This window comes from Aotus nancymaae, unplaced genomic scaffold (assembly GCF_030222135.1).
Source record: "Aotus nancymaae isolate 86718 unplaced genomic scaffold, 86718_ANA_hifiasm-v0.15.2.pri h1tg000016l, whole genome shotgun sequence".
Lineage (NCBI taxonomy): Eukaryota > Metazoa > Chordata > Mammalia > Primates > Aotidae > Aotus > Aotus nancymaae.
In genome coordinates this window covers 43,370,003-43,383,512 of record NW_026988428.1, presented here as the reverse complement: position 1 = coordinate 43,383,512, position 13,510 = coordinate 43,370,003, and the positions used below count along the sequence as shown (strand labels likewise).

Sequence of the window (13,510 nt, the reverse complement as noted above, 5' to 3'; positions counted from 1 at the left end):
CAGACACTCCTGTTAAAATAACACTTCAATCCATTCCACATCTGGTTGCTGAATTTTGAAAAAAAAACTAAGCAAGCTTGATGCAGCAACATTCTGGGCTCTCCCTTTTCCAGAAATGCCTTCCTACAGAGGAGACACATCTGATCTGGTCTACACTGTGTAATAATTTTATTAGGGCAGGTTCTTCCCATAAAAGGCAAAGCCTAAGTCTGGATGATAAGTTCAAATGAGAAACCTCACTTGACCATATATCCAAGCTGCATTCTTCAGGTCAGCATCAGTTTTAAGAATTAAATAGATGAGTCAAAGGGACTAGCCAAATACATTTTTTCCTTGTGTTTAATTAACTAACTTAACATTTAGTGACTAGCTAGCTACAAAACCCATTATATTATGTACAGTAGGGATGCCAGGATAAACAAGTCAGCTTCTCTTTCCTCAAATAGTCACTTGCTGGAATAATAGACATTGGAGCCTACAAAAGGTGGGAAGCTAGGAGGATGATAAGGGTTGAGAAATTATCTGTTGGATACAATGTTCACTACTTGAGCCATGGGAACACTAAAAGCCCAGATTTTACCACTGCACAATATATGCATGTAGGAAATATGCACTTGTACCTGATAAATACATTAAGAAAAATTTTTAAGAATTCAGTTTCCCACGGTGGGAGGGTGTGTGCGTGTGTGTGTGTGTGTGACAATTAAAACCAGAATTGTCAAGGCTAAAATAGAGTTATAAAGTAGCATTAGCAATATCACATATTATAGAACCTTGTATAATTTAACTGATCACCACCTACCTTCACATATGCTAAAGGTAAGAGCCAAAATAATAAAACTGCTTACTCTAGGCATCTGCTGTCACATCATAAAGCTGTTAAATAATGTTAGGATTTTAATTATCAGGACTGTCATAGAAACATTCCCCTGTATCTAAAACCATTACACTCATTTTTACTTATATTTGATAGACACATTAACAAATATTACTATTTCATATAAAAAACTCTCAATTCATTATTTCTGAACCATGTTATTATGAATGAAGAAGACCAAAAATTTAAAAATTTTCCTAGGTTTAAGATACTGCCAAAATCTGTAAATCTGGCCAACTCGGCATGATAGAAAAAGTCTGATTATTTGATTGCTAGCATTTATATCAACCCACATAATCCACAATCTATGTAAAAGAAATGAGGACACAGTGAGTGTCTTAGTGGAATATTAGGGAACAGCTGGGCATGCTCAGCTTACCTCTACTGATTTCTTGATGTGGTTTTAATACAGAAAGGCACAGACAGGCAAAGAAGGCATAGCAAGGTATTTGGTACATAATTCACTTGAAACTTTTCACTAACTCATTGGAGTTTTTTTTTTGTCAAATAGTTTCTCTTTTTCTCTGCTACCCTTCTGTTAACTGCTAGATTCAAGTTAAAACAGAGTCAAAAAAGAGTGATATCCTTTGTAGTTTCCATGTTCAAACAGTTCTCTAAGGTTACCCGAAGATCCACTCATTTCCAGAAGTTAATTGCCTTAAGGAAAGCCCCTTCTAATTTAATGGATTTTTAGCTGTATCCAGGTAAATGAGATGCCAATTAGCAAAGTGTGGGAGAAGTAAGACTGTAAAATGAAAATCGAAGAAATTGACTGCAAAGCACCACAAAGATACTACATGTATTTGAGGAAAAACAGAAATCTCACTTTACTAAAACACAACATATGATTATTGGTATCTATTTCTTAATCAGATACTCAACAGGCCTGTGATTATAGTTTTTAAGTATCCAATTTAAAGGGATGATATCCCTTGTATTTCAGGTGTCTGTGTAAGAAATGTATTTTGTTTTGTTTTTCCTAGTACTAGAGAAAACCTAGGATGTCAAAAGACAGGCACAGACAAACTGTTTTGTAAGAGCAATGCACATTTTAAAACTGCATAAGAAATCATGGTATGCTGCTACTGGTCTTTGTGTGGGTAGCTAGAAAGAGTAAATAGATCTCACCTCCCTGCCTAACTTTACTGCTACAATCTATGCTGCTTCAGGGATCATTGGTTCTTCTCCACTATGCTGGGAACATCTTGAACAGATATCATTTATTTATTGGCATTAGTTGGTATGTAACACATGTTGGTTGAATTAATTAATGTATTGTCCCTTGGAATACAGCCACTGTGGTGAAGGCCTAAAAGGCTAGTTAAGTACATGCTCCCACCAGTCCTAAAGCAGACCCACTACCCCTGTCAAACACAGAGAATGGGGCATTGACAGAAGTAGTCATTTCTCTTTATCCACTTAAGAGGCTCCTCTCTTAACAATGTCTTTGAAAATTCCTTTCAGACTAGGTTTTCTTTACTTGTGAAATATTTTTAATCTAGGATCCTTATTACAGGGTGCTGCATACTTTCCCTACTACCAAGATATTCTATGCTTAAGTAGTGACATCAAAAAGAAACCTAAAGGCTCACAATATAAAACAGCTAAGACAGAATAAGTAAATTCAATGAAATGAATTATTATAGAATATGCAAATTTGCTTCATCTACATATTTATGATGATGAAAACAGACAAAGAAGAGGTTTTCAAAGCACAAGAGGTTTTCAAAAATTAAGTAAAATAACAAATTACAAAATTCACATAATTTTATTATATTAAAATGCCTCTACCACAAAGGCACTCATCCCGAAGTTTTGTATACTTCCCTATCCATATCTGAATAAAGAGAATGAATCTAGAAAAAATAGTGTTTGAGGAATAATTTAGTAATAATAATAGCTACCATTTAATTAGTCTATAATATGCCAAGTATTAATACTATTCTAAGCATTTAACATAAATTAATAATTTTCACAACAGCCCTAAAAAGAATTTTTCCTGTCCTCATTTTACAGATGAAAAAACTGATGCTCAAACAGATTATAATTAGTAAGCATCAGAGCCAGCATTTGAACCCAAACACTCCAAGATCTATATTCTGTAGAATAAAAACAGGCAGGGGCAAGGTGGTTCCGTTAGTAAACTATGTATCCAAAAGGAACCATATCACATATTACAAACTAGCTCTATGATCACACTCTTAGTACAGAACAAAAAATTCAATCAAAGTAGCAAATAGCTCTATGACTGACCTAATAACCTCTCGGCGGAAACCACTGTTTCTACTCTGAGGCTCTCCATAATTTCACAGTGTTGACCTGTATTTGTTTTCTACTGCTGCTGTAACAACCAACCACAAATATAATGGCTTAAACCAACACAAGTTTATCATCTTACAATTTCAGAGGTTGGAAGTCTGAAATGTGTCTCACTGGACTAAAATCAAGGTGTGAGTGGAAGACAGGAGAGAATCTGTTTCTTTGCTTTCCCATCCTCTGAAAGCCACCACTGGCATTCCTTGGCTTGTGGCTGCATTCCTACATCATCAAACCATCACGGCTGGACTGAGTATATTTCATTCTGCCTTCTCTCTTTCATTTATAAGGATCCTAGTGATTACACCGGGCCCATGCACATAATCAAGGATAATTTCAAAGTCACCTGATCAGCAACCTTAATTCCATCTGCAACCGTAATTCTCCCCTTACCATATAACATATTCATAAATGACAGAGATTAAGATGTGGGGGTCCGTTATTCTGCCTACTATATAGATATACCAAGATTTGTTCATGAACTTGAGGTAGAAGACAGAGCACATGATACAACAGAAGTAGAAGACAGAATACAACCACACAGTTGGTCTAGGAATTGTTCACAACAAACAGGTAACACAACTTTGTAAATTTATCATACTACTCTTATAAATTAGTTAAAATATTAGCAATCCAATTATAAACTAGTTAAAATATTAGCAATCCAAATGCAAACATACAAATTTGACCAAATGAATATAGTTGGCTACATTTATTTGAAAGTGTATAGACTAGTTATAAGAACAGTCTAGAGAAAAGAATATAGACTGGTTATAAGAATATTGGATTTCAAATTATCTCCCTTGTAAGTTATGCAGTCTTCAGCAAGACACAATGCTGAGCATCAGTTTTCTCATCTGTACTGTGGGCATTATAATCCCAGATCTGCTTTACACCAAGATTGTATGAAGGATTAAATCAGATTGAACCATGAGTGTGGAAACTTTGTGAGTGATAAAGCCCTATGCAAACAAAATATGAACATAAAGAAATGCCAATATGATCATTTTTGTTCAAAATGTAGTTTTTTTTAAAAGTGCCAATAATAAAGGTTAATAACTAAAAGTATATACTTCTAGCTTTCTTGTTTATTTTAAAACCAGAATTCATGTTAGTAATAAAAACAGAATATAATTCTATTATTATTAAAAGTTTAACATTTACTACTTTTATAACCATTTTAAGGAAGAAAGTTTATATTTAGCTTCTTTTTATATACAGAGAAACTGTGGCTTAGTCTCTTGATCAAGATCACACAGTATATTGAATCACAGAAACACTAGAAGCTAATAGTACCAACTTTAAGATATGTCCTGTTTTAGAAAATGAATGGCTCATGCCTGTATTTCCAACACTTCAGGAGGCCAAGGAGGCAGATCACAAGGTCAGTTCGAGACCAGCCTGGCCAACATGGTGAAACCTTGTCTCTACTAAAGATACAAAAAATTAGCTGGGCATGGTGGCGTGCACCTGTAATCCCAGCTACTCAGGAGGCTAAGGCAGTAGAATCATTTGAACCTGGGAGGCAGAGATTGCAGTGAGCCAAAATCGGCCACTGCACTCCAGTCTGGGAGACAGGGCAAGACTCTGTCTCAAAAAACGTGAAAAACAGTAGTCATGCCAACATTAGCATTCACACTAAGATTCACCAATTGCATAAATAGCATGAGTTACAATAACTAGATGTAAGAAAACATTATTACACACCAAGGATACTCACAGAGTAACTCTGTTGGCACCAAGAGTCCTAGAGTCTTTGGTTCCCAAGATTACTTTGTTTCAGGTTTCACAGGAAAGCATCACATCTTAAGATTGACTCCTAGAAGAATCAAAGAATACAGTAACCACATAAATATTCTGATGCATGTTTAGAAAAATGAAAGATATATCCAACTCCATATCTGAAAGACTCAATAACATGTAGCTTTGTCTTGCACTGGTTGAAAATGCTATTTTACCTTCTCTTAAATCTCCAAAGTTTTATTTAAAGGCCCCTTTAGATATGAACAGATTATTTCATTAAATTTGTTCACATCACCACTAGTTATACTGGTGATTATAATTATGTTATAATTATGGCATCTTGCCTTTATTTGTGTCTGCCTTTATATTCTCTGTCCCAAGTAAAATATCTTAAGGTGCAGAGGATTTCCTGCAAAAACATCAGAAAGACTCATTTCAGTCCAGCATCTTCAGTATTTCAAACCAATAACTGGTTTTTAACTTTTGAGTGATGTCTCTCTCCATTTTTGGTACAAAAATATATGTGAATGTGAGTGTGTGTGTGTGCACATGTATGTGTCTGTTTATAAAGTAATATTTTGAAATTTTTACAGAAATACATTAAAACTCTATTTATATTAAATGTCTTAATTAAAAACTGAAGCAACAATTCAGTGAAACATTCAAGGTTTAACAATACATCAGAAATATTATAAAAATATAATCAACATTTGACTATCAGTTCTTGTATATTCTTTGACTATATGAACCTTGAAACAAGTTTTTCACTTCTTCGTCCAATTTCTTTATTTGAAAACAAGGGTTATGATAGCATTTACCCCTAAATTTTGACTATTAAATCAAGCTAGTTAACATTTGTAAAATACTTAATACATACAGTGTTTGGTAGTGAAATAACATTAATAATTAATTAATAATACTATTGATAACTACTATTAATTTTTCTCTTAAAGCGCTGAGGTTCTATTTAAACACTCCTTTAGATATAAACAGATTATTTAGTTAAATTCATTCACATCACCACTAACCCTACATTGTAATTATGGCATGCCATAATAGTTAATGAAAATATTAATTTGCTATTAATAACAGCATTAGTTAATGATATTAATATTTGCTACTTAAGACAGTAAAAAATATTAGATTGTACACATGAATAGGCATTAGATTCCTGCTGATTCTTTATTTTAAAAATAAGGTATTGAAGTATACAAGTTTTGATATTTATCGTATTATTAAATCAATACAATCAACTTTGAAGTGTAATCAAGAAAAATCAGATTGTTCTACAGTAACATCGCACAGTGCAAAGGTTTTTAAAATATAAAAAAATCACATAAGTAAGGCCAAAGAAACAGAACATAAATAGTCTGAGGTCATTTTGATAGCACTTGCAATGTCACTTGATTTGACCAGAGAACCTTGACATTGTAGTCTAAAAATGGAAGAAATTTTTTAGGTTTACATCCAATTGTTTATTTTGTAAATTTCAAAACTATAATAAGCAGAGAATGTACATATAATTGTCCCAATTTAGTATAAACTACACAAAAAATTGTGAATTTTACATGCAAAGTACCTCCTTATATCAATAATTAAATTCATTTGAATCTAAAATCAATATTAAGATACACTTCACAAAATTCCTGGTATTAGTATACCAGAATAATTAAAAATTACGTAATACATACTTTTAAAACATAAAATCTTACTATAACTAACTTTCTGATTCAGTAACTAACACTAAAATTATATAACTTTGAATTTATTTCATGCATAGGTATGGTGACAAATTGGTATTATTTGCTATAATCCAGTTTTGTCTGTATAATTATATTTCTGCTTCATACCTAACAAGTGCGATCTCCCACATTTTGATTCTTATGTGAAATAAAATAATACAAATAATATTTGAGAATCATTAGTTAAGGAAGTTTTCTTTCTCTTTTCTGTTTTATTCCTCAACTAAAAATTTATTTTAACAATGTGAGTTTAGAAATTCCCTGATTTTTCTCTACAACATTAGACTACTACAGTTAGTTTTAATTTACAGTATTTTCTTCTGCAAAAATAGGGCAGTAAAATTTCATTTGTCTTAAGGAGTGACAATTTTTTAAAAAACAGAAGCAAACCTTAAGAACTATGTTTGTAGGCTGATATGTAAAACAATGAAAAGTAATTTGACAGTTATATAATCATGCATACAAAATAAAGATTTTTTTAAAAAGAAAGGTAGTTTAAAATGAAATAAAATGTTTTCTATTTGTTTTGGCATGCCTTTTCATCTTCCAAGTAACTTTTACCTTGTACAAAAGTTAGAATACTTGACCTTCTGAAGCATGCATGTGTAAATCACAGATAAGTTCTACAAAGACTTGTACTTATATTAAAAGGCAACTTTTTCATAATTTATTTAATATAAAACCAATAACAAAAGTATAAGCTGTATTTAAGTTTCTAGAAAGGTTCATAAACTAAGAGAAATTCTTTGATCTGTTCTACTGAAAATAAAACTAACACAAATAAGAAGGGATGGGAAGGAAAAAGAAAAGAAATCTCTAGGCCTTTGGAAGGCTAGGTTAATGTCTAATCTGTCATCCAATTATCAGGTGGGAAAAATTACGATATTTTTAATTCTGTAATTTCAGAGACCATTATTTAGGTGATTTAACTGGACATACTTTTTAGAAAGGGCCAGCAGCTATTTCAATACTGCTATTTTAATAGAATACTCTGGGTGTCATAAAGTTCCATGTCTGGTGTAACTCATAATTAATTGACTTAAGAATTTTAGTTACAACCAAAATGCATTACCCAGGGTTCATGATCTCTTCTAACTCATGAAGCAAATTTTAATCAAGAAAAAAATGAAATATATTTTGCAAAGTTGCTTATTCAAAGGGCTAGGAATATACAATGTAATAGGGGAAATATATTACTCATCTTTACACCTGGTTGATTATTATCTACAAAATAACAGAAGTAAAAAATTATGTCAGTTGACATATGTAATTTTATTAATATATTTCACAAAATAAATAAATGTCCTGCAAAAAAAAAGAGACTGTTTTAGGAACAACAGTAAATCTAAAAGGAATATTTAAAACTATGTAAATCCACACTCAAATTTTCAGAAAAACAGCAAACAATTTTCTCTCTTAGGAGAGAGAGTTTCTCCCTTTAACTTAACAGTACCATCCAATCATGTTTATAAATTCTCATTAGGGCTTAAGAAAAAGTTCCTTGAATAAAGTATTTATTAAAACTTCAAGCTTAGTTCTATACCTTATGATAGTAGTTAGCATTAGTAATAAAGCCAAAATAACTGTGAAACCATCTATTATATTCTTTTCAATCTTTTTTGCTTTTCCCTTCCTCACGCCCAGAAAGCATGTTTGTTTTGGAAGCAACTGGCAAATACTACAAAAGAAGAACTTAAAGTGAATGATTAATGATCAAGGCAAAAATGTAAAATCACATCAGCTGATAAGCGGCTGACTAACTCAGGTTGAAGAATGTGAGGGCATTGTGGCAAAGCTGAAGAGTAACATTTCTTCTGCTGGCAAATGACAGGCATGAGACACTGCAACATACTCTTAGATATCCAAAAGCAAATCCATCGTTTTATGTTTACATAACTACCAAAGGTGACCTTTGAAAGTCACTGCAGACAGATTCTAAAAGGCATGTTACAAACAACTACATGTATGTAACTATAAATATTATTTACAGCTACAGTGTATAGCTCTTTTCATGGTTGACATGAGAAATTCTACAGTACTCCTTAATAAGCAGTGGAACTTAAAATCTCTAAACAAGGGTAATAAAGTTACATGAGTGGAATCTAAGGAAATGGCCTATACCATCATATACTGAAAATCATGGAGAAAAACACTAGGACAGTAAGCTTTGATCTCAGAACTTTAACAAAATTACTGAATTAACTTACTATGTTCACACTTCTTTGTTACAGAGACATTAATAGCCAGCCTTTTTTTTAACAGAGGAAGTCAAAGATGAAAGAAAAATCAATAAACACTGAAAAATATAATTTGGTTAGTGGTGTAGTGAAAATTAACCATGAAGAGGGGCAAAGCCAAAACACACTGCAAAGGCAGATCATACGGAGCTTGTCTTGGAATGTTGCCATGCTCACTTTATCATCTTACTTTGAGGTAAGTATAGGTGGTTGTGAAGGAGGGGACTCTGTATGGGAGTAAGAGAGAAGCATAAATAGTAGCTTCTTTTAGCTACCATCACCTCATAGTAAAATTTACATTTATCTTTCACTCTATAAAGCAAATAGTACACTAGAGCCTTTAGCAATTTTATTTTTACCTATAACTAAGATGGACAAATATGATGGGGTGCTTTTAAGTATGTGCCTCAAAGACCTACAACTAGAGGGAATATAACTGACCAAGGGCTCAAACTGCTGAGCTCTGAAATCCATTGCATAGAGTCCACACTTCCCAAAGGCACCTCCCAGCCCACGCCTGAGCACAGCAGGGATACCAAAGCAGACCCATTCCTGGGACTTATGAGATTCTTCTGATGATCAAATTTATCCAGGAGACTTCCAGATGGCCTTGCCTGGCATATCGTAGTTATTCAATCATTATCTTTGGGGAAAATAAGACATTTGCTAATATTGACTTGTTAAAGGCCAGGTTGCTGCATAAACACCAAAAATTATACAGTGTGAAACTTAGTTTAAAGGTAATTTTCAATTTCCTATTGTGGTTCCAGGATCCTGAACTATCCTGAATAGATTAGAACTACAGAGAGATAGATTTTCATTCAGTATAAATATAACCTCAAGTCAGAGATATCTAAAAGTAAAATGGGCACTCTAATCCTCTCAATCACTCTTTGGTAATGGTAACATCCCCATTTTACAGAAGAGGAAATACTCAGCTTGTAGAAGCCAAGTTCTCAGGGGTATACATCTTTAAGGGTAGGAGACAATATTCCAACTTTGATCTTGTTCACCGTTTCCACAATATCAGTTAGAAGAAACATCTTTCATGAAAAGGCACCAAATGCACATGCATCAGCCATAAATAGGTGGTTGGACTATGTGGTGTATAAAAACACTACTGGTGCTAAACTTTGATTAATAGTACACTTAGAATGCACTTCATAATACCATATCTCCTTTATTTTGCATAAGACACACATTCTTTTCCATGTATTGTGGAACAAGTAAATCTACAGACCCAATTTAAATTTTTGTTAAAGTTATTCAAGTGTTCAGGTAAGACTATTCCCTTTTAAAACTTAAAAATGGAAATTAATATCAAGTGGGTATCTGTTCTAATAAGCAAAAAAAAAAAGATGATATGTATAAAACCTAAACACTAAATATTAAATTAACATAATGTAATGCCTTGAAAAAGTGAAATATTAGACAAATATCTATAAAATTCATACTAATATTTTTAGAGCTATTTTTTTCTGAGATGGAGTTCTGCTCTTGTTGCTCAGGCTGGAGTGCAATGGTACGATCTCAACTCACTGCAACCTCTGCCTCTGGGTTGAAGCGATTCTCCAGCCACTAGCCTCTGGAGTAGCTGGGATTACAGGTACCCACCATCACGCCTGGCTAATTTTTGTATTTTTAGTAGAGACGGGGTTTTGTCATGTTGACCAGGCTGGTCTTGAACTCCTGACCTCAGGTGATCCACCTACCTTGGCCTCCTCACATGCTAGGATTATAGGTGTGAGCCACCGTACCCAGCCTAAAACTTTTGAAGTAAAATACTATTAAGCAAGGCCACAAAACCAGAGGTATAAATGCAGTTAATATGATTCAATCTTCCACTGATCTGAACAAAAAGGCTCCTGTATCAGTCCCAACCACCACTGAATTTTGAACATTGTCATCCTCCCTTAGCTCAAATAACAATGTGGTTGAAAGTCAGCTCATGGCAGTATTTGGAAATGAAATAGCAGAACACCTTTAAACCAAAGATTTGTTTACAAATTTAAAGCCATCAAATTCCACTGATGCCTCTTGTCCTTCACTCTCAAGCCCCAAAGTGTTTCCTCTAATCACTAATCCTCTTTTGCAATGTCTCACTCACACAGTTACGCACTTTTTCCCATTTGGTTCATGCTCTCCACCCTCCCACATTCCTCTTGATGTATGTCTTTCTCACCTTGTCCCTTGTACCCTCTATGACTCCCATTTTTTAATAAACAAACTTAATTAATCCTAACCAAGACATTATGTTGTCTCTGAATTGTTTTCTCCTTGAAAGCCTGATTTACATAAGTCATATTCTTCATACATTCAGATCAGGATAGAGGCTCAGAATAATCCTACTTCCATTTGTGGGTTTTGTATCATTACTTTTTCAATTTCATGCAAAAATTCTTTTCCACTTAGGTTCACTTCACCAATCTGTATCACTCTGAATACTGGGACTCATCTGCTTTTATGTCATTCCTTCAAAATCCATTTCTCCTGATTCCAAAATCCTACCAAAATCAATATTGATAATCAATATCCTTGCACTGCAATCAATAATCTATCCATAGAATTCATGATTTCTACTTCAACTCTCATTTCAGAAAACCATTTCCAACTTGGACTTCATGGCCACTCTGAATGACTCTATCATTAGAGGCTTAAATGTTGATGTTCTACTTACCAATTAGTTCTCTATCTTTCACGCAATCTAAAATATTTTATTTCCATCAATCCTGTTCTGGAAACTTCTTGAGACTGGTTAGTCTCTTGACACATCTTCTCACAAATGATTAGCCCTTTTTTGCCTCAGATTTTTTCTCTGTTAAGCTGCAACGTTGATCTTCACTCAAATCCCAGTTATGCTAAATATTGGTAAATCTATCTTGAGAAAATTACTTAACCTTGATCCTCAATTTGTTTTTAGAAAATAGGAACAATATTTATACCTCATAGAAAAAAATTTTAAATGTGGCAACATATATAATGTACTAAGCACAACTACTAACACATCACATGTACTCAATAATATTAATATCATCTATGATAAATCACTAACATTCTCAAGTCCCTCATGCCTATGTCTTCTTGCAAGAAGAAGTCTGAAAATACCAAACTTAGAATGGACTATGTAATTATAGTATTAAATAGAGCTAAGGGAAATGGATTAATTGTACAAATGGATACCACTACTTATTCATATATTTCTATTTCAGCAGGATCCCAAGGCCTGCCCAGTAAGCTTTCCACACATATCTTGGTATCTTCCTCTCCTCCATTTACAGTTCTGACATCATCCCTTATCCTTAAGTTCCCTAAATATCCTCGATCACCCTCTGCAGTTGACCTGGAGTTTCATATTGTTGTTGTTCTTGTTGTTGAGACGGGGTCTCACTCTGTCACCCAGGATGGATTACAGTGGCACAATCATGGCTCACTGCAGCCTTTACCTCGCCAAGTTCAGGTGATCCTTCCATCTCAGCCTCCCAAATAGCAGTGACTATGGGCATGTGCCACCATGTCTGGCTAATTTATGTATTTTTTTGTAGTGACAGAGTTTCACCATGTTGCCCAGCCTGGTCCCAAACTCCTGGCATCAAGTGCTCCTCCTGACTAGACCTTCCAAAGTTCTAGGCTTATAGGCATGAGCCACACACCTAACCGACCTGGCTTCTTATTTACAGAGAAAATAAACACCATCAGATCAGGCATGAACTCCCACAACATCTTGGTTACCTATGCACATTTCTGTATCTCCCTTAGTCCTTCATTCATTCTCTTCTGCTTCTGCAGAGAAGGTGGGCCCCTTCCTGGTCACCAAACACAATTTTACCTGATGTGATAATTTATTCTTGAACTTTACAGTGTATTAGTCCCTGTAATAATACACTGTAAAGTTCAAGTATATTATTATAGGGACTAATACACTGCATTAGTCAAGTCCCTGTAGTAATAATACACTGTAAGAATACAGTGTATTATTCTCAAGTTGCTATAAGGACATGCCTGAGACTAGGTAATTTATAAATGAAAGAGGTTTAATTGACTCACAGTTACACAGGGCTGGGGAGGCCTCAGGAAACTTACAATCATGGTGAAAGGGGAAGCAAACACATCTTTCTCCACATGGCAGGAGAAAGGAGAAGAATGAGAGCTGAGTGAAGGAGGAAGCTCCTTATAAAACCATCAGCTTTCATAAGAACTCACTCACTATCACAAGAATAGCACAGGGGTAAGAGCCCCCATGATTACGTTATCTCCCATCAGATCCCCTCCCATGACACATGGGAATTATGGGAACTACAATTCATGGTGAGATTTGGGTCCAAACACAGCCAACCATATCTTTCCACCCCTGGCCCCTCCCAAATCTTATGTCCTCACATTGTAAAACACAATCATGCACTTCCTAACAGTTTTCCAAAGTCTTAACTCATTTCAGCATTGACCCAAAAGTCTAAGCCCATAGTCTTATCTGAGACAAGCCAAGTCCCTTCTGCCTAGGAGCTTGTAAAATCAAAAGCATGTTAGTTTCTTCCTAGATACAATGAGGTTACAGGTGTTGGGTAAATACACCCATTCTGAACAGAAGAAATTGGCCA

The 13,510-nt window shown here is 34.3% G+C and overlaps 1 protein-coding gene across 2 annotated transcripts in view; it reads right to left on the bottom strand.

Annotated features, from left to right (window-relative positions):
* SLC16A7 (solute carrier family 16 member 7) overlaps positions 1-13,510 on the bottom strand; it is a 177,234-nt gene that overhangs the window by 109,968 nt on the left and 53,756 nt on the right. For both annotated transcript variants that reach the window (XM_064377285.1, XM_064377286.1), the window contains exon 2: positions 4,914-5,012. The gene's annotated coding sequence lies outside the window, so the exon portion shown is untranslated. The remainder of the gene's footprint in view (positions 1-4,913; positions 5,013-13,510) is intronic.